This window comes from Paroedura picta, chromosome 9, assembly GCF_049243985.1.
Source record: "Paroedura picta isolate Pp20150507F chromosome 9, Ppicta_v3.0, whole genome shotgun sequence".
Classification (NCBI taxonomy): Eukaryota; Metazoa; Chordata; class Lepidosauria; order Squamata; family Gekkonidae; genus Paroedura; species Paroedura picta.
In genome coordinates, this window is record NC_135377.1 from 65,894,820 (window position 1) to 65,916,232 (window position 21,413).

At 41.1% G+C, this 21,413-nt stretch overlaps 1 long non-coding RNA gene across 1 annotated transcript; it reads left to right on the forward strand.

Annotated features, from left to right (window-relative positions):
- The first annotated feature begins 669 nt into the window (after positions 1–669).
- Positions 670–12,751, forward strand: LOC143844270 (uncharacterized). Its single transcript, XR_013233909.1, has 4 exons — positions 670–837; positions 4,111–4,205; positions 8,400–8,478; positions 12,659–12,751. It is a non-coding gene; the product is annotated as an uncharacterized LOC143844270 (long non-coding RNA).
- Positions 12,752–21,413: the final 8,662 nt, after the last annotated feature.

The window sequence follows — 21,413 nt, forward strand, 5'->3', positions numbered from 1 at the left end:
ACACTGAGGAAAGAAGGAACCAACTTCCCTCTGCTTTGACCTTTAGGAGCCATTTTGTTGCCTCAAGCCTTGTCATTAACATGGCAGCAAGCAGTAATGTTTATGATAGAATGTAAAAAAGCTTGCATAGAAAACAGAATCCTTGGCTTCCTGAGTTCCTAAAATTCTTCCACGTAGGATTGTTTTATGGGTGTTGTATAAAACTGTCACAGTTGCCTGTGCTGACTGTGTGGAGAGGGGGAGCAGATAATGTTTGGGGCGTCCAGAAAAAATGACTCCGAAGCCCCTCGTTATCGCGTTTTGGTGAAACTACCAATGGTGTTTTCCTGTTATCCACTCCCTAAGTGAAGCAGCTAGCAAAGGGTAAGGGGGGGGGGGGCATAAAAAGCGGGAGAGGAAAAAAAAAGATGTCCTTTCTTCTATCAGCCATTTGCTTTCAAGATCCCATCTTCTCCCCTTTGGGGGTGTGTGGATTTAAGGCCTGAAAGCAGTGACCCAGTTGCTTAGCAACAAGCAGGCTTAGGCCTTGGCCGTGGTGGATGAGATGAAAAAAGGTCAGCTCACGTGGCAGGCCTGTCCTTATCAATATGCTATTGTGGCACCAACTTTTATTCCTTCCCAGTAATATATCATAATAAGTTTTGTAGCTCTTTAGACTTCCGCTTCTCCTCTTTGAATAAAAGCATAACTAAGACTTGAGGGGATGTCTGATATAACAGAAAATGTAACTATATATATAAAAAAAGAGGAGAATAGAAATCATCTGACTGCTGACTATCCTGCTGAGATGCCCGAGGCAGTTACATATTTCCATTGAGTTATTTTATGATCAGGCCAGTATGTTATTGAAATATTATCTCTTTAGCCTTTCTCATTCTGATAAGAAATGACAGGCTCTTAGAACAGTAATACACATGGAGAACAAAATATGGGGCTGTGGGGAAGCTTCAGTTGGGGTAAAAAATAAAATCACTATAGAGACTTAGCAATGTTCCTATTACAGCTCCCTAACCATATTGTCTTTTGAATAGCATCTTTCTTTATTCACACAAGAACTTTAAGAGATCCTGGATCTCATTATATTGTTTTGATCAAATAATTAAACAGGATAATGTGCCCAATTTACTTGCCTCAAATTTTCCACCACCTTTGCTGGGGGAGGCAGATTTGGCACTAAAAATTAATAGAGCTTGGGCACCTGACTGGACTATTGGTCTGTGAAAGTATTCCTATTAATATATTCTTGTAGCGTACATTCCTCAGAGCGCTGGACTGTTGCAGGGATATGAAGAAAACACACCGTGTCCCTCTGGTTCGGAATGCCGACCTACAACAGAAAAAGATGGTGAAGTCGGACATGATGGGACAACCGGTACTGTTTCAAGAATGCAGATATGGAATCACTTTTTCGAAAGCTTCCTTTTGTAAAAATCTCAGTGCATGGAACAAATTAACATATGAAGGACAAAATTTGTAAGGAGTTCCTAAAATGTCAAGAGAACAAATGGTTTTCCTCACCTGCAGTCTGAAGAAGTACAGCCCAGAATTCTTTCACCTCCGGCTCCCATCTCATTTTGTTGCATGTGAGGGCCAAACTATGTGAGGGCCAGACTATTATAAACAAAGGGCTTCCAGCCGATGGAGAACTAACTCAGGACCAAACTCATAGGAGATTTCATTAATTTTAATGCAATGTATTTCCCATTAAGTTTAAATGCTTCCATACTTCTCAATTGTCCTTGTTGGTTTTGCCAAGATCCCATTATACAGAAGGAAAAAAGAAGAGACCATTAATATGGACAGATGACTGGCATGTCATTTTTTTATTTGACCTTGATCCTTACCTGGTGACAATGGAAGAAGATGCTTATATTACTGTATATAGCTATCTTTTACATTTCTATCTTGCCCTTCTTCCAAGGAGGTCAGAAAAGCTTATGGAATTCTTCTGTCTTCCATTTTATCCACATAACAAAAAACCTTGCAGAGGATGCCTGCTGACTGGCATTGGTCCTTCTTCATGTGTGAGAAATGGATCATTATCACTCATATAAAATAGACTTACCAGAAGCCATCTTTTTAGAGGACATGCCCTCTTTTTTTGGTGTTTGTCCTCTTAAATAAAAAATGTCTTCTTTTGTGGTTGGAAGGTTAGAAATATTCTTTGTTAGGAGTAAAATTACATTTGTCATAGGGATTACTTGTTTGAAGTAGTCTGTTGGGAAATGTGTCTTCTATTTTTGCTTTTCAAAATATGGTAACCCTGCCAATTGGAAAATTCCTGGAGATTTTGGGGGTAGAGCCTGGGAAGGGCAGGGTTTAAGGAGAGGAAGGACTCCAGTAGGGTATAATGCCATAGACTCCACCTTCCCAAGTAGATATTTTCTCTGTGGGAAGTTGGGAATTGTCCTCTGTAACCTGGAGATCTCCAATCAGCACCTGAAGATTGGCAGCCCCATTTATCAAATGTCAACATGAAGGAAGTGTTTCTTAGGAGCTGCAAGATACAAAGCCACACAGAGTTGTGTAGATTGATGTAACAGTCGGCCAGTCCAGTAGGAAGGAGAATGTGGATGGCTTTTTGCAAAGATAGATGTCGGTACCTATTTGGTGGTGAGCTAGAAAACATACAGTCTGGAATACAGTTGACGAACTACACAGGGATAGACCGTCTGCTGGCTGGTCTCTGTGTGAATAATGAATTACCCTGACCAAGAAGCCAGGCCAAGTAGCAGCTTTAAAGAAGCAGGTAGAAGCCTATTGGTTCTTTGGGTCACTGATCTTTTCTGAGCTACAATATACCCTCTGGCCATCTGCAATGATGATAGCACTAGCAAAGAGCAGCCTCAAACAACAGAAGCACACAAAAAAGATCACAGCAAAAAAACAGCTTCTGTGTGCGTATAAATACAATAATACACTAAGCTGTTAACCAAGAATTATGAGGCCTGTTCATTCCAATCCTTGATAAAACTATGACCGATTATGCATGGCGGTGGCTGTGTCATGCCACTGCCGATTCCTAGTGGCAGGGCACCTCCTGTGTATGCATGAAGGAGGACATCCACCAGTACACGTGGTCCACCCCAGAGTTGTGCATGCACACATACAACTCTGGTGTGGAAAGGTGCCACTGCACCTTGCGGCCACAGGGACAGACGGGGGGGGGCAGGGATGCATGGGGGTCCCACCACATGATGATAGGAGAGAGCCGTGTAACTCTCCCACCATCATGGGGGGGGGGGTGTTAAAAACTCCCCGTTCGGCTCTGCAGCTCCATGAAGTTGAACGGGGCGGGGATGCCATAGTCAGGGAGGACTTCCCGTATGCACGGGTATGCTCTGGCCTAATGTCCAATGGCATGCTGCAGGCCATCAGAGGCCCTACAGCCTGAAGGGGGCCAGGATGGTGGCAATGGCATGCGTCAACAGGGATTAGCCCCACTGCCATTCTGCCACCAGCCTGGCCTTTCCTCTCTGTGCATAATTGGTCTATGGGAAGTATTCTTGTATCTATTGATCCTCCATGTCAACAAGGAGAATACCTCCTGTAGTCACTTAGTTAAGGATTGAGACACAAGTCACTGTGAGCTAGGTCCCACTGTGAGCTTATGTCCTGATATATTGTTAATGCTGCTGAAGAAAGTAATTAAATAGGCTTTGTTCATACCGGAATCCTGTTCAGTGTGCATTACTGAGAATTTTTCCTCTGGCTTAACAAGGATTGGATATAAATAGGACTCATAATTCTTTATTAACAATTTATTGCATATATATATATATATATATATATATATATATATATATATATATATATATATATATATATATATATATATATATATATATATATATATATATATATATATATATATATATATATATATACACATACACAAAGTGTTTTGTTTTTTTTGTTGCTAGCAAAGACTAGGCCAACAGCTTTTTTCTGTAGCTGTGTGGTGGTACATAGGACGTGTGGAGGGTGGACACTTTGCTTGGGTTCTGGTTTGAGAATTCTCGATGACTTATGGTAATGTTGTTTTATACTTGGTGCATATTACATGTGGACCTGTTCCCTGATCCCAGCAATGCTTTCACTTCTTTCCAGGGAAATGGCCACAATGTCATCTTTGTCTGCTCTCATTATGATTGTTCTTTGAGGCTATCTCAGAGTATAAGGACAAAGAGAAGCAAGTCAGAATTGTAAGTGGTGCAACACAGAACAGTATTTTGAGATGCTCCAGTTCATATCCACTGCAAACCAGCCATCTAATTTGCAAGTAGTCCTCTCTTTTGTTCAGGCTCTGATCTGCTTAAGTTATGATGCTCATGTGTATTTTGCTTCTTTCCTCTTTTAAAAAAGTGCTCTAATCGAGAAGCAGATGTTGCCATCCTCCCTGCAAATGCTATACAGTGAATCATCTTAGCCCCTCTGTAAAATTTTAGCTTAATGGAGTCCTGGCATTTGTGATGAGCTGAGGAACTTAATTTTATAGAACAACCTATTGAACAAGCTGTTCTTGGACATTCCCATCTCAACTAAATGTTAAAAGTATTAAAATTCACATTAGCGCAAGAGGAAATTTTGCATGGGTAATCCTTTAATACAGTGTTTTATGGCTCTATTAGCTGCACAGCAGCTGGTGACATGATGAATTTAATCCATTAAAAATTCAGTAAGAGGTTTAAAAGTCAGCTTTTTAAAAACATAATCTTGCTGCAAGGAAAGAGAACTTCTCCTCAGGGCCAGGGACGTGGTGGGTTCACAGTGTGGCAGGTACGGCTGTGAGAGGCACCTGCATGACTGGCTTCCATATGGCTTATGGCCTCACACTTAGCAAAGGGGTTATGATGAGGAAAGAAAACACAGTGGAACAAGTGTACTCTGAAGGGGGAAGGCATATACATCTGTCTAGCTTTCCCTTGGTTTCTTGTGGCACATTTCAGTCTACCAGATTCATAACAGTGCATCTCTAGATTATGCCTGTTATTGCTAGCTTTTTTTAAAAAAAAAATATCTTGCCCCTTTAATAGAAGCATAATATGTGGAAATAGACAAGCAAATATTTTTATGGTATGAAGGTAAAGTAACATTACTTACTAAATTAACACTCCATTAAACCTCCATTAAAGGGTCAGAACAATGCCAACCATTGCCAATGGTTGGCAATCAAAGCCAGTTTTTGGATTGTGGGGGAGTGGTGGCGGTGGTGGCAGCATTTCCAGCAAAATGATGTCACTTCTGGCATAACCTGGAAGTGATATCATCACACTTGGGTGATGCTCTATCATTTGCCTAAAACTCTATGTTCTAACCTTTTTGCAACTTGTGTAGAATATAGTGACAGTGGAGTCCAATGAACTAGTAGACCCAGTTTTTAAGATGGCTTTTCTGCAATTCTGTGTGCCCAAATAGATTCTCTGGTTGCAAAGTTGATTAGCCAGAGAAGAAAACATGTGGGATATAATGTCCTTCTCAAGGCTGGGGCTTGGAAGCCTCCAGAGCTAGACAGCTTAGAAGCTGCCTCACCCTGTTCAACAAAGGAGTTTTCTTATCATGCTTGGAGCTCCTAGCAACTCCTGGCCTAGACAGGACCAATAGTATTTTCATCTCCAACCAGAGCAATAATCAGCTTTTAAACAAAACTAGAGCCATTTTCTCATTCTTCCTGACCAAACTAGAACCGTTTTCTCAGTCTTTGTGGATGTAACACTGTATTGTGCCAGCTCATATATAATTTCAAAGACACCAAACACACAAACAAAAAAACCCTCCATTAATGGAGCAGTGTCCAGCTCCATTTTGCTTTTGTGAATAGGTCCTTAAGACTGACTCAGCTGCCCGTCTAAGTTGGGGTATGGGAGGAATCCACACAATATATCCAGTGATCCCAAGCCATTTGGCACAAAGTAATAAAATATTAACTTGCATTACACATCACACTGTAAAATCCTCCTGGGCTGTTTCATTTCAGAATGCTGGTGAAATAACTTCCCCCTGGAATGTTAATGTTTCCCCATATAAATGGCGCTATACTGTTCTCTTTGGACTTAGAATGTTGGTGATAACAGTCCCAAGAGAGCTGTACAAAGGAATTCTTTGGAGAGCAGAGTTACATACTACATGTAACCTGTGGTTCCACACATGTAGCCACTGGAACTGCAATTTAAAAGGGAAGAGCACTGTGGAAGTAGAAGGGGTATTAAAAACCTTCCTATTGCCTTCTTTTCTTCCTGAAGAATGCTTCTCTTTTGCTGGTTAAAACTTAAATGAACCTGTAAACCAGTGATATTTGTTCACCCATTGGTTTGGTTTGTGTCCCATTTGCCAGTTGTAAACGGGGAGCCATCTTGGTGTACTGGTTAAGAGTGGTGGCTTCTAATTTTGCGAGCTAGTTTTGATTCTAATCTGGCGAGCTGGCTCCTCCACATGCAGCCAGCTGGATGACCTTGGGCTAGTCACAGTCCTGTTAGAGTTGTTCTCACAGAGCAGTTTCTCTCAGAGCTCTCAGCTCCACCTACCTCACAGGGTAACTATTGTGGAGAGAGGAAGGGCAGGCGATTGTTAAGCTGCTTTGAAACTCCTCTGGGTAATGAAAAGTAGGGTAAAAAATCCAACTCTTCTTTTTCAAGAATTTGTTCAGCTGATCATAAAACTATTTGTGGGTGTTGCTTCACAATACTTCATTGCATTCCTTCCTAACCAATTAGTACAAGGCAAATGGCTCTGTGAACATGCACATTCTCACACAGCCAAGTTGAGTTCTACTACACACCCATCCTTGCCGCATAATTGCTCAGCAGACAGGTGTTTAAGTAGACTTAAGTAGACAATTGTTTAAGTATGACTGATTCACATGATTAGATTATGCTTGATATGAACAGACTGGTGGGAGATTGGCTCATGTTTGATTGCCACTTTTGAACTTAGGTTTCACTGGAAAAACATTCTTGGTGACATCTGAAGCATCCCTAGTGTAAGCTGCAGGGGGGAAAGAGGGGATTTTCAGTTTGAAAAAGCCGCCAGAAAACTGTAGCACCAGGAACTGAAATTTATTTGCCTGTCTGAAATTGATAAAAAAGATCATAGAATCTTAGAGTTGAAAGGGACTTCCAGGGCCATCTAGTCCAACCCCCTGTACAATGCAGGGATTCAGAACCACCTGTCCACCTCCTCACATGTGTTCATAAGAATCAGCATTTCTGTCAGATGACTATCTAGCCTCTGCTTAAAAACTTCCAAAGAAGAACTCACCACCTACCAAAGAAGCCTGTTCCGAGAAACCACTGTCAGGAATTTCTTCCGGATGTTTAGCCGAAAATTCTTTTGAATTAATTTCAACTTATTGGTTCTGGTCTGACCCTCTGGGGTAACAGAAAACAACTCTTCTCCATCTTCTATGTGAAAGCCCTTCAAGTATATGAAAATGGTTATCATATCACCTCTTAGTCACCTTCTCTCCAGGCTAAACAGCCCAAGCTCCCTCAACCTTTCCTCACACAATTTGGTCTCTAAATCCCTCACCATTTTTGTAGTTCTCCTCTGGACATGTTCCAATTTCTCTACATCTTTCTTCAGTTGTGGTGCCTGAAACTGAACACAGTACTCCAAGTGAGATCTAACCAGAGCGGAGTAAAGTGGTAACATCACCTCGCATGATCTGGACACTATACTTCTTTTAATCCAGCCCAAAATCTCGTTTGCCTTTTTAGCGACTGAATCACACTGCTGACTCATGTTCAGTGTATGGCCTACTAATACTCACAGATCTTTTTCACATTTACTACTGCCAAGACAAGTCTCACCCGTCCTATAGTGATGCATTTGATTTTTCCTACATAAATGCATAACTTTACATTTGTCACTATTAAAATTCAGTTTAGCCCAGTTTTCCAGCCTGTCAAGATCATCCTGCATCCTGATTCTGTCTTCTGGTGTGTTTGCTACCCCTCCCAGTTTAGTATCATCTGCAGATTTCATGAACACCCCCTCTATTCCATCATCCAGATCATTTATGAATATGTTGAATAACATGGGGCCCAGGACAGATCCCTGAGGCAATGTCCAATGTCCACAGTATTCCCATGATTTAGCAAGGTAGTCGCAGAGCCATATGTTCATCCTGAACATATAGACTGGCTTTTGCATTTGCCCCCAAAACTTTGTCACAGGTTTATAATATTCTGTAGGAGGAGACATTGAGCTTTACAATTAATTTCAAATTTTATGTACAACTTATTTTCATCTTTTAAATATGGCTTGGAATTTGACTGCAGCTTATTTTAGGCATGATGTCTGACAGTAAAATTCTTGGTTCTTTTTTTCTTTGTTGCTGGTTGTGTCACAGGTGAATGCTCTATACACATTTGTCAATTTATTTTATTTCAAAATTTCAGAACAAATGATTTGCAAAGATTGATTCCATGCACGTTTCCCAGAGGTCTGCCCCACTAATATAACAGGACTTATTCACAGGTATGTGTACATTGGACTGCAGCTAAAAACTTTTATATATGATTGTTGGAGATCTGTGGACAGAGCTTCTGGCATGTAATTTGTTAAGCAGCTATAATGAATTGGAATGGGGGCCATAGTATAGATCAGGGGTAGTCAACCTGTGGTCCTCCAGATGTCCATGGACTACAATTCCCATGAGCCCCTGCCAGCGTTTGCTGGCAGGGGCTCATTGGAATTGTAGTCCATAGACATCTGGAGGACCACAGATTGACTACCCCTGGTATAGATCACAAGGGCCTTTCCCCTGCAAGACACACGCACACACATATTATAAGAAGCTTATAGGGCAGAAAGTAGAGTCCTCATATTGTCATTTTCCCATATAGGTCTAATTGCAGCATGGACATTTTTTTCTCTTAGAGAAATGGGACAAGAGGGAACAAGAATTATCCCTCCAGTGCCAAAGCTCAAGCTGCACCTTCATACCCTTTGCAACTATTGGAGGAGGAAGCATGTTGGGAGAGTTGATCATGGATCCTCAGTATCATGGGCAATCTGACTCTTGAGTAAATTTTATTTGAGGGGATAAGACGATGAAGAAAGATTTTGTAGGCAGAGCAGGTGAATTTGTTTTCATGTAGCAAAATATGGCATATAAATGGCAATTTCCCTTTCTGTAGACCGGCATAAGAGGAAGTCTCAGTGAAATCTGTAGGAGTAGTTGTTTGTGTCCTTTAAAACTTTATTAATATCAATTAACCAAGCTCTACAAAGCCTGTCTAAGGCAGGAATTGTTATTGTACTCAGCATGCATAAATTAAAAACATAGTAGCAATTAGAAAAGAGAAGTATTCTGTGCTGTTAATTATTGATAGACATGGTTTTAAATGTTTACTATATAGTATAAAATATGTGCCTGTAAGCACTATTTGAAAGCATGCATCAGCTTTATTATTATAATAATAATAAACTGTTACTGCCTTTTATCTTATGTCTCATAGAGCTTTATAAAGATACAGTACTTTAAAGACTTTCATTCAACTTTCCTCTAGGAATGTCATTTAAAGAACTTTTAACGGGTCTATATTTTAACTTTTACCACATTTCAAATACGGACTTATGTACTGAGATAATATGGCATCCATTCTATTTAATATTTCAAGCAATTGCTTGGATTAAACCAGTGCTTCTGGGGTTATTCTGGGACCTCTAGTTAAGCTGGTATATTTTATTTTAATCCATCATAGTCCTATTCAAACAAATGAATTCATAGCTAAACTCAGCTGAGTACTTCTATTTTGTCTAATTTAAGCCCAACAACTTTGTCTTTACAGGTCTGTGCATTAGACTGTAAATGCTATTTGCAAACCCTAAACTAAAATAGATTCAAATGGATAGCCATGTTGGTTTTAAGCAGCAGAACAACTTCCTCAGATACAACAGACATACTCTCAGCATTCCCCAACTGATTATACATCTGTCCATTAATCCCCAATTTTGACAGAGGTATTTCCTTCACCATGTTCCTCCTTGGAATTAAACACAAACATATATGCGAAACTTGTTATTTCAGTTTGGCCCCTGAATCTGTTAAACTTTGTTATGCTGTATGCTAATTTACTGCTCACCCTGTACCTATATCACCGTTTATGCACTGGAGGTTTCATGCTGAGCTGCAGGCTGCAGTTTTAGTTGTGGCAGGTTGCTCTACCTCTTCCTACACCCACACAGGGGAGCATTTGGCCCAGTGCATCTCATACACCCCCGATTTGTGTTCCTGTATGGGAGCTGAGGCAGTGAAGTTCCCAGTGCATAAATGGTCTATGTATGGATTAGGGGTTGCCTGGAGACTTTGGGGCTGGAGTTACGAAGGTCAACAAGCACCTGAAAAGGGAGTAATGAGAGAGCTCACTGTTCTCCATACAGCTCCCAGGTTTGTCTTTGTGAATGGTGACTTGGATAAAGATCTGTCTCAATATTATTAATTAGGCAGTGAAACACTTAAGAATATACTTTAATCATTGCTTTCCTAAGTACTTCTTAAGACTAACTTAGAACCAGCACTAAGCAGTATGGGATGCCAATTCAATGTTTTCAGTGCGGTTTTGACGGAAGCCATGGTGGTACTTTCATAGCTTTGACCTTTCAGAGTAAGGATGGGATATTTATCTTCCCTAACCTCAACTGCCGTCATCAAGGTGTCCCCCAGTTTCGAAACTTTTGGCAATCTGACAAAGACTCTTTCTTGACATGTCAGTTCTTGTTATCTACTTTATCTTCTTGACATATGACACATTTTGTCAGCTCACATTCTTTTCAGGCCTCCCTTTGTCGTCCTGTTACAGGTGTCAAATTTTAGCAGCTTGCAAGGTAATCATTCATGTTTTCTAGTTTTTTAGCTACCAGTGCAAGGAGATCTACTCCCTAACATGCCTATACTTAACATACAAACACAGTAAAAAAAAAGTATGTGGGATAATTAAAGATGGCTAAATGATCTGTCTTCATTGTTATCCAATGAACATCGTAGGTCCCACATTCTGGATGTGGAGTTTGCCATGTGCTTCCTTCAACTTAACCTCATGCCATAAAACAGAAATTAACTCTCCTCATTATACTGATTTCTGATTATCTGAAATTATTAGAAGTTTCATAAGCAATACTGACAAATGTAATTGCTCCATGCTGGGTGCTTTATTGGTAAAAGCATTTTGCTTGGAGGTCAACATATACACCCTGCAGTTTGTGCATCACTGTGAAATGAAGGCTTTACCACTATTTGTTGCTTTTATTTTTGACTATTTCTACCTTCAGTGAGTTCAGGCTAGCGGACATCTCTCTCCTCTATCTGTACAAAGTTTGGGCCATTCTGCACAGCTGGTAGAAATCCATAATCACACTGAATATTCCATACACCTGGCCCAAAACTCCGTTTTCCTAGCATGACTGTTTCTCCTCCAGCATTCCTCACCTACTTCCAGTTCTTGCTGAGGAGCAATGAAAATGCCACAAACTTCTCTCGCCCCCTCCCACCTCGAGCCTGCCAATCAATTGGACAACCAATCAGCCTCGGCTAGCCACGCAAAGCCCGCCTCCCCCTCCTTAAAAAACAAAAACAAAAAAACACCAAAGTAATCATTGCAACGCAATTTCATTTGTTCACAGAGGCATTGGTTATCTGTCACAGCTCCATCTTTAAGTTTTAATAGTTTCAAAGTGCAAACTTTGCTGTGCAAATCTTCCCAAATGGTAGCCCCTTCTCAGAAGCAAAGAGGTGATGCTTTGGGGCGAAATGATTTGTCAGCGATAGGGAAAATTTATGCCTTGGAGAGTTGATTCCAACAGTGGTCTCTGCCCTTCCCTGGCAGTTAACTTGTCTGAATCTGGCAGCCTCACTTCCATGCATCCAACTTGTTTGGTGCTCAGTTTTCTTATCTCCTCTTTACTTTCAGTGATGCCTTTAAGATCAACAAAGTCTTATTCAAGACAAGTCTTGAATATTCAATATTCAAAGTCTTATTCAAGACTCCGTTGGTCTTTGGACTCCCAATTTGTTGTGCCATTTCAGGCCAACATGGTCACCCACTTGAATCTCACTTGTAATGACTTTGGCATTCCTGTTTTTAACCAATTCAGGGGGAGTCTTAAATTTTTTAGGAGGGCAAAATTGACGCTCTGTCTCTTATTTTTGGAGCACTGTAATTTTACAGTCAACCGATCATATTCATGGAAAGGAGGGTGAATGCCCAATTACTTTGGGCACAAGAGGTGGGACCAAAGAGGCTGACAGTACTGGTTATCGAATTGCAAGGAAGAGAAATGCACATGCAGGATTCCCCCTCCCCACCCCAGCAGCTTCCTTGTGGCTTTTGTAAAACTGTGACGGTGAGAGCTGGACTTCAGGATCAGTTCTTGGAAGAGGGGGAAAAAAAACCCTGTAAAATAAATGCTTCTTCCTTTGTCAAGGGCATTTCTTCCATTTCACTAACACTCAAGAAGCAGACGTGTTCATGTACAAGGTTGCTCGGTGTTTGCGGAGAGTCACAAATCACATTTCATTTATCAAGCCTACAGATGACAGGATATCATCTAATCCCTAGAGAGTCATATTCATTAAAAAGAAATCTTAAGTAATTACAACAATTAATTGACTTGAAACAGTTTCAGATGGTGAAGGTTTACATAATTCATTTCCCAGACAAAACAAGCCTGATGAAGTGAGAAGAGCGTGTTACTCAGAGCGCCAGGAGTCAACCAGTCCTCTTATAATCTTGGCGATACTTGATGGTGCTTTGCAACAATGGGAATCAAGTAAGCAGGCCTGGAAAGAGAATCTGTGTTATTTCTCTGTATAAGGATGCTAGGCAGCCCATGTCAAGGCTGGTATTGAAGCCCACTTTTGTATGCTCATGTTAAAGCACTTGCTTAGAAATCATAACCTCTTGCCATGGGTTTAAAAGTGATGTGTACATCACTTAAAATCGTATTGATGTCTCTTCGCTAAATTATGTGCAATTTGATGCATGACAAGGAGACAAGAAGCCTGTCTGCAGAGTTTGGCTATTAGGGCTGTTTTGGATATGTCAGCCATTGCTAGATTTTGATATCACGTAGCGAAAAACGTATCATTATGAACTGACTTTAAATAGCCTGTAATTTCTGATTCAGAGAACCAAATACTAATTTATCGAGCTGGCTCTATGCTCAGCGCCAAAACAAGACAAATAATCTTCCCCTGAGCAACTTTTGGTTGGGAAAACTGCACAGGCGAAAAGGCCCCCCAAGCCAAATCAGCAACCCCACCAGGTTTGGCAGGTCCCTCCTAGCCACCAGTGGGTGGTAGCGGTAGGTAGAATTGCTGGGTCCAGGTTGGGAAATTCCTGGCGTTTTGGGGATGGGGACTATGGCATAATTCTGAAGCATCTATTTTTTTCATGGGCATGGACAATTGTAGTCTGGAGAGGAGCTCTCCATTGAGTTGAATCACATAAAATGGCCAAAGTAAGTGAGCTGGAGTTTCGTGATTTTGCCTTCCAGTGAGAGATCAGGCTTTATGCATTCTAATATTTCCTTATTTGTTACTTTTGCTGTCTGTGAAATCTGCAGTAGCCTTCTCTTGCAACAGAGTTCAAATGAATTAACTCTCCTACTATCCGATTTCTTCATTGGCCAACTTTCACAGCCGTAAGTAGCTATTGGAAATATTTAGAATTGTTTAATCCCAGTGATTTTAATATATTTTACTCAATGACAAAAGTGTTTAAAATCAGTAAACCAAACTTACTTTAATGGCTAACTTCTGTATAGTACAGTCTATTTCTGCTGTCATTTCAAAATATTTAAGGAGATATGAGGCGACATGAAAATACAGTGTGTACATAATCTGTGACAGTTTTTCATATGTACAATTTGTCACTTATATTTGTGGGAGAAAAATCATAGCTATACATGCTTTGTGTGTATGAAGTTCTTAGGTTCAGAACCTGATATCAACAGTCAGGGGATAACAGGTACCATGTCTGAGAAACACCTCTGCATAAAATCTTTAAAGCCATGAATGGGAAAGATGAGCACTACTGAGTGAGATGCACCATCACGTTGCCAAATGTGACCCCAGTGTGTAGATTGGACATGATGTGGGGTATGGGAGTGAACTAGGATTGACAATCTCCTTTTATTAGAACTTCTAGTTCTTCCTGCTTGTTTCCCATACTCTGCACATTAGTGTAGAGGAATTGTAATCCTTCTTACCCCAGTCATTCAGTTTTTGAACTTTCCTGTCACTTAATAGTTCCCTGCATATGTGGCATTCCCTTTAACCTGCAGTCTTCCCATCTACAGTTATCTTCATTTGAATGCACATCTTGCTCCCCCATCAGACTTAGTTTATAGCCCTACTCACCAGGGCTGATTCTGCACTTATTTTGTTTATTCCATTGTCAATCCTGTTGAATTCGATTTGAACTTGGGTCTTCCTCTTCCCTCCCCCCCCATTGAAACAGAAAAGTATTTTGCACATGGTTAGGGTAGTTCAGAAGGGGGGGAGCCAAGCACAGCCTCTTTCTTTTCTTGAAGGGGGGGTAGAGGAGCCAAACAGAGGGGAGCCTCTTTCTTTTCTTGGAGGGGGAGGGGAGAGAATCGAAGAAGGCAGAGGAAGGAGAAAAAAAATCCAAGAACGACAGAAGTTGAGAGAAATTAGGGGCTTCTCCTTTAAGGTAAGCTTGTCACATGGGCAGCTTTGGCCAATCAAGAAATCTCTACCACAGAGCAGAGCCCAGATTCAAAACAGCCTGCTTTCTCAATCCGATTCTTAAAATATTGAGGGTTAAAAGTACTTAAGATATCACACGATAAAGGTAGGGTCATGCCAGATCAATCATGCTTGTTGCAGAAGGAAAATTTAAATCACCCAAAATCAAAACCGAAATAGCATTCTGTGTAGACGGCAGGGATTGAATCGACCTGGGATTGGAATAAAAGCTCCGTGCAATTTACACCCAGGTCTTCAAGACTTTGCAAAGACATTTTCCCCAGCTTCACGAGGTGCAAATCATCTTCCGATAGAAGAGTGTCATCACAGTAGCATGATGCATGGGCCAAAAACCCAAAACTTTCCTGATGACACCAGTGATGGAGCCAGTCATTTATCCGCATTCTTTTTCTTTTTCTTCCTAAGTCTCTGCCAATAACAGGAAGAATTGATAAAAATACAACCTGTGCTCCCAAGTCCTTCACTTTCACCCCTAGGGCCTCGTAGTCTCACTTCATATGCTCCATGCTGCAGTGGGCAGTATCATTTCTTCCCACATGAATAAGCAGGAAGGGATATGTGTCCTTGGACTTCACAAGTCTTTCCACCCTTTCTGTGACATCCTTAATTCTCACGCCAGGTAGACAGCATACCTCTCGAGACAATAAGTCCAGTTGACATGCTTTGGCTTCTACTCCTCTCAGAAGGGAATCCCCAATTACCAGCATGTGTCTCCTAGTTCTAATACATTGGGGAGCAGAAGAACTGGTCATCTCATCTGCATGGGCCTGTGAAACATCTTCTGAGCTTCGGGAGAGTTGGGAAAATAGCCGTTGTTCCTGTGATCCAGAGTTAGTGGCCTGTGGAACATCTTCTGAGATTTGGAGGAGTTTGGGCAATAGCCCTTGTTCTTGTGGTTCAGAGACACTATCTACAGACAGATCCTGAAAATGATTTCTGAGTATCAGAGGGGCAGAATATCACTTTATCTTTTGACACTTCTGGATAACGTTCTTCCATCTGCTGCCCACAAACCAGAGTGTCACCCCCAACATGCTACATTCCTTCCAGGTGACTCAGGGACATTGCGTTTACTTCCTGGTTCTTCCCTTCTAGCTCCCTTCTATCTCCCAGTTAGTTCCTTGCCATCCCCCGCTGGCTGGTCTGACTGACGGGGCAACCCTAGAGGAAACTTCATCTGTGTTTCCTCTCCCACTCAATATGAACTGACCGCCACATGTGTAAATGATTACATGAGCAGGCCCTGCTTGCGCAATCTATCCATTGCAAAAAGGAGACAGATGGCCCATGTGCAAGGCCTCCATATGCACAACATTGGGCATAATAGGAATTCTATGGGTGGTGTGTGTGTGTGTGTGTGTGTGTGTATGTGTGTGAGGACTGTGACTTCAAAGCTTGCAAATAGGCAACCATAGCAACAACATATCAGCTATGGTGGACCAAAATAAATAACAGCGGATTGACCAATAAATATGTAAATTATGTAGATTCCAGTTATGTGATTAGAAACCTAGTGGATCAGATTGGCAACTCCAAAGGAAAGACTTGAGTGATTTTTATTCTCCCCTGTATGATTGAGTCATTTAAATATTACCTCAGTTGTGTGGGAGCCACTGACAGAAAGCAAAACAGGAGTCTTGTGACACTCTAAAGCAATGGTTTCCAACCTTCCTAATGCTGCAACCTTTTAATACAGTTCCTCATGTTGTTGTGACCCCCAGCCATAAAATTATGCAAGTGTTCTTTCACAGAAATTAAACTGAAACTGACCAATGGCATGAAGATACATTGTTCATGACTGTATATAAATTTTTTTTCCGGGGTTTCTTAGTTCAGTTCTGCCTCTTGTCCCACCATGACGATCTCACTCTTTTCCGCTGCTCCAGTCCAGACAGACAAACACTCTATCTCGATCTACCCTGCAAGGCTGTTATGTAGATGGCACCCCCCCCCCCGGCCAAGCTGCTTGCCCTGCTGTGACCCCTGTGAAAGAATCGTTCGACCCCTAAAGGGGTCCCGACCCCCAGGTTGAGAACCACTGCTCTAAAGACTAACACACTTTAATTCTAACAGAAGCTTCGTAGACCAGAACCAACTTTATCAAATTCCTCAGATTCACCTGGAGAAGTGGGCTGTCACTTGCAAAAGCTTATACTGGAATATATTTTATGAAGTCTTTAAGGTGCCACCTGACCCATGTTTGTTTTCTCTGCAGTAGGTAGGGTTGCCAGCACTGGATTGGAAAATACTCAGGTGGAGGGTACTTGAGGGAGATGGAGCTTGAGGAGGGTGGGATTTGGGAGGGGAGGGACTTCAGTGGCGCATAATACCATAGAGGGACTTCCGTGGGCCATAACACCAAGGCAGCCATTTTGTCCAGATGAACTGTTTCCTGTCACATGGAGATCAGTTGTAATCCTAAAAGATCTCCAGACACCACCTGGAGACTGGCAACCCAACGCGAGTTGGGACCCACATACCTGAGGGACTCCCTATCGCCCTATGCCCCTCGCAGGGCCTTGCGCTCTGCGGGTGAAAACCTGTTGGTCGTTCCCGGCCCTAGGGAAGCACGCCTGGCCTCGACCAGGGCCAGGGCCTTTTCGGTCCTGGCCCCGACCTGGTGGAATGAGCTCCCGGGAGAGCTGCGGGCCCTGCGGGATCTTTCAACGTTCTGCAGGACCTGCAAGACGGAGCTCTTCCGCCAGGTTTATGGTTGAGGCCGGGGCTGATAATAGATCTATGCCTCCCCCGGGGGACTCGGGTTCTGGACCCGAAGCAAAACATCATCAGGACCTCCTCTCCACCCGCTAGTAGTGGGAGGGAGGGGGGGAGTTGAGCTGCCATTCTTGCCATGCCGGCAATATTGGCAATGTTATTATTGTTTTATGGGGTTTTAATGGGGATTTGCGATATTGTTACCCGCCACGAGCCGCAAGGGAGTGGCGGGCTATAAATCTAATAATAATAATAATAATAATAATAATAATAATAATAATAATAATAATAATAATAATAATAATAATAATAATAATAATAATAAGTAGGCTTCATAGCTACCCCATTACATTTACTCATAGAGTAGTTATGTTCAGACAGCTAGTGTAATGTTTAAAGGGTCCATTCAACCATCCCTTAACTATAGCTGACTTAACAGTCACCCCTGCAATATAGTAAATATAAGGTGAATGGGTTCTTATCTCATTTCACTGCTCAACAGCGTATTGCTAGATAAATCAAATCAGGGTAACCGGCTTCATCTAATAAACTGGGTTAACATATAATATATTTGTTCAGGTTTACACTTTCATTGATTCTCATTTGATTTAAGAAGTTGTATTTCAGTTTATGTTGCAACATTTTTAGTATCCTCCTCCAGAGAGAGAGAGACGAGAGGGAGAGGGAGAGGGTGATGCCAAAGGCACACATGAGAGAGAATCTTCACCATTGGGAGGGGGGGGGGAGAGTTTTTCTGTCCTTCTAAATTCCTTTGCTTTCATCTTGGAGAAGGGGGTGGTAGGTTGCAGATGTGTGCGTGGGGAAGAACCAAAAGTCACTACTATCCCTGCATCTGCATTTCCCCAATAATGTTTTAGTGATGTTTGCTAATGTATCATTCATTAACCATCAGCCACTATAAAAAACATAATCTATCTCACAAAGTGGACATTATTATCGCATTAAATCATTTCACAATATACCTGAACGGTTCCACATGATAGGCTTTGGCCTGACTGCGCTCCGTTGCCTCCAGGGCAAACTCTTCAACAGTAATGAGATACGAGGTCTGTCTGTGATGAATATGATATTACTCGTGTCAGTGGCTGTGGATGGCACCCAGAATATTCCATCCTACAGGTCCCCTCGCTTCTCCCCCTCGCACACACACCATGGTAAAGGAACTCAAGCAAAGCACTATTAACCTAGTAAATGAAGCTCTAAAGATCACAGAATGTGTTCATTAGTTGACAAGATTGTGACTAATCCAATTTTTCTTGCAAGAAGAAATACTCATACATCTGCAACGGCTTGCGTACAGGAACTCTAATAGTCATCGTCTTTATTTTTGATTCCTCTTTTTTTTTGGCTTTTGTACTCTGAATGAGGTTAAAATAAGATGCCTGAATACCAACAGAAGTGAATGGAACATGGACAATAAGCCAAGGAGGGGGTGAAAAAACTGGGGAAAAAACTTTAACAACTAAAATTGGGAATGAATGTAAGATTATAATTTAATCATTAACAAGATCCTTGAGGACAGAGGATGGGAGGAAGCAGAGTAACAAGAAGATGGGGCATATAAGTAGTTTCTTTTATTAATCTTTTATTAATATTAAATAAATACAATAAATAAATAAATAAAGCTGTTTTTTAACACTAAGAACCAGTGAATTCAGAGGAACTTACACCATACATAGGTTTGGGCTCATATTCATGCCTTTTCCTAAACAGTATAATTAGGAATCAAGAGTAAATGTCATTTGTTTTGCTTCCAACTATGATCATTTAATGCCTCTTAGATCCTAATTTTAGTTTAGAGTAATATGCATTAAAATATGCAATAAAAGTCATACTGGACCAGTGATAGCTAACAGGAAAATCAACAAGTTTTTAACTTAAACTTCCTTATTTGCTTATTATATACTTTAAAGATTTCTCTAGATTTCTACTAACTTTAATTTGAAAAAAATAACGTTTAATTTGAAAAAATCATAATTACACTGGCCAAAGAGCCATCTCGGTGTCGGGATTAGGAGCGCAGACTTCTAATCTGGCCAGCCAGGCTTGATTCTTCCACATGCAGCCAGCTGGGTGACCTTAAGCTCACCACAGCACTGATAAAGCTGTTCTGACCGAGCAGTGATATCAGGGCTCTCTCAGCCTCATCTCCCTCACAGGGTATCTGTGTTGGGGAGAGGAAAGGGAAGGTAAATGTAAGCAGCTTTGAGGCTCCTTCTGGTAGAGAAAAGTGGCATATAAGAACCAACTCCTCTTCTTCTTCAGTAATATCAGGGCTCTCTCAGCCTCACCCACCTCACAGGGTGTCTGTTGTGGGGAGAGGAAAGGGAAGGTGATTGTAAGCCACTTTGAGTCTCCTTTTGAGACAGCATGTAAGAACAAACTCTTCTTCTTCTTTTTCTACTTGTGTTTTCAAAAAATCTTTTTAAGATTGATCAGTCCACTCCCCAAACTAGACATGGCTATATCAAAGGTGTAGTCTTATGGACCCTCACCACTTCTAAATATTGATTATAAAATTTTAACATCCATTATGTTTAAAATGTATGCCAGGTAATTATATATGCAAGACTGAGTCTGAATTTCTGAAGAGTAGTTAGCTAAAGGAAAATATTCATAAAATTGATCAAAAAGGATAGCATATTTACCTAGTTTTTGTCAGATTGAAAGAGCTTTTGATAGGAGAGAATAGCTGCTGTTAAAAAGACTGTAATAAAAGCCCGAATTGTCATCCTGAATGCATCTAATATATATTACACCTTCTATGAAAATGATTAAGGGCCAGCTGTAGATCCTCGTGTTTGATTTATATAGAAATCCTGTAGTAACAAGAGGAATCTAAAAAAACATCTTCACGCAGAAGGTAGCATATTTTCATCGCAAGCAATCTTAGCTCTCCACTGATAAATCTGACATATTGGTCAAAATGTTTAGGAATTAATGTTGATATGATTTATATATTTAAAAAAGCAATAAATTAAATCAGTAACTTTAATTGGAAGGCAAAAAATATTCAATCAACTATAACTGCATTGATGATAATACTGATCTTCTGGTAAATAAAAATAAGAAATTAACAGGTGGTTGAAGTTAAAGATATAGTGAAAATATTTTGTGAAGTCGGCTCTAGCCCATGCAAACTTATGTTACTTCTGTAAGTTACCACAAAGTGTCTTGTTTGTTTTTCTGTAACAGGCCAACACAACCGCCCTCCTCCCTTGTGTAGTGGCCGGTCAAAAGTGTGTGTATTTGTGTAGAATTCCCACCTGCAGAGCTCTAAGGAATGTGGTAGTTAAAGAGCTCATACAGATCATGCTATGGTCTCCAGACTGTTACTGTGCATTCGGTTCTTTAGGGTCAAGGGTTTTTTGGGGAATTTCTTTTCTCAGCTGAAAGTGCATAGGAAACAGACTAGCTTTCCCAGAAATGGTGACATACCAGCATTCAGGGCTTGGAACTGACCTTTTTGAGGCAATTTCCCTTTAGGATGAGAGGACCCAACTAGGCTGGAGGTGAGTAGGAATGCAGATCTCAGGAGGGGACAGTTGATGAGGCAGGCCTTAAAAACAGTAATATGATTAGGGATGGGCATGAACCAGCTCACAAACTAAAGCATGTGATGAATTTTGCCTGATTAATAGTTCACAAATTGAAGTTTGGGGTTGCTTGACTGGCACAAACTTCCCATTAATTTTCAGGCATTTGTGACTGCTCAAACAAAATATTTACAAAACTTCAAAGTAAGAGGGGAAGGGGTGGAATTCTACAGGCCTGGAAACACTGGGGTAAGTTTCAAACTAGTCAGGTCAGTTTCAGGAGGGTTTCCCTCCCTCCTTTGACCTTTGTGCTCAATTCCCGTTTTCTTGTACAGAGCTTGCACCCCCCCCCCTGGATTTGCTAGTCTTTTTAAGCTTTCAATGCCAGTGGCACTGAATTTTTCTAGGCA